The sequence below is a fragment of the Schistocerca serialis genome, chromosome 5 (assembly GCF_023864345.2).
Source record: "Schistocerca serialis cubense isolate TAMUIC-IGC-003099 chromosome 5, iqSchSeri2.2, whole genome shotgun sequence".
Lineage (NCBI taxonomy): Eukaryota > Metazoa > Arthropoda > Insecta > Orthoptera > Acrididae > Schistocerca > Schistocerca serialis.
In genome coordinates, this window is record NC_064642.1 from 353,857,516 (window position 1) to 353,858,872 (window position 1,357).

The following is a 1,357-nucleotide window of genomic DNA, read 5'->3' on the forward strand; positions in this document are numbered from 1 at the left end:
GGCCACTTGGTTCGCTATTACCTCATCAGGCTCTCTGGAGCCTATTAGGTCACCGTTGAGCTTTTGGATAAGGTTACAGGCTATTTTGCAGCTGCATGTCATGTCCATCCTCTGTGAGGTCTGACTCCATCTACTGTGCCTCGCTTCACTTAGAACTGCTATTAGTGCCGCACCGCTGGTTATAGATTCTTTAAATTGGTCTTTCTGATATAGTTTCTCAGATGTAGCAAGGAGCTTCTTAGGTTTATATGAGGGATCTGGGATGAAGTGGTTTCTACAGGCCCATGGGGTATGTGTTGTCTCGAAATCCTTCGTAATATTTTTGCAAATACCGGGTATTTTTCAGATGTAGGGATCAGGTCCACAACGGTTTGTCAATATCTATAAAGGTATCCATTCGGCCTCCCTTCTGCACAACGGCACCGTAGTGGCCTTAACTGGGGCATGCAATTGATTCCAGGTGATTTATAGCAATAGGCTGATATACCATTTTCATACACCAGTCTTATATCCTAGAGGTAGTGATACAGTTATCAGGGTTCTAGACACATTTCCATATTTTACTCGTGTAAGAGCAGTAAAGTTTTGGTTCATGAAGGCTAGAGAGATGACTTGTGTCTGCCCACTCCTCCAGCAGGTGTCCGTTTTCATTTGCCTTGTTGTAGATCGAGTTGATGTTAGCGAAACTGAAATCTCCTACTAAGAATTTGGTATTTAGATTGCAAATTTTTTTTGGCGTCCAGAAAGCAAATTTTTATGCTGAAGGTTTTTACACGTATCTGACTATGAATTTTCCACTTCAGGCTGTTAGTATTTGTGGTTTTGTCGAGAGAGGTGACGATATTGTCTTGTCTAGTGAATGTTTATCCGGCGTGTTTGGGTTCTGGTGCTCCCACAGCTAGTCAAATTCCTTGAATGACGATTGTTTTCCCCTTCCCGGCTCTTTGAGTTTCTTGAATACATAGTATGTCCCATTTATGAGTGAGTCTAGCAGAATGTCGATAAGATCTATTGCTTGCTCCTTGCAGCTCCCTCGATGTTTAGTCTTATAGTCGTCAGCTTAATGGTGACGAAATGCTCTATTTGTTTGAAGATACAGAGTCAGATAAGACACTGCTGCCCGTGAAAGCTGCAACACCATGAAAGGTAGAAAGTAACGAAATTTCACTTATTGCGTTTATAGACTACAGCCAGACGTGATTAAATTTATAGGGGATGTGGGGGTATACAGGGCGCGAAATGTAGTCGACAGAGCTGCCATCTCTGGCAGCAGCAGTGCCTCCAATCCGCATGGGTATTGAGCTGATAAGAGCTCGAATTCCAGATACTGGTACGAACACCACACTGGCTCCTCTCT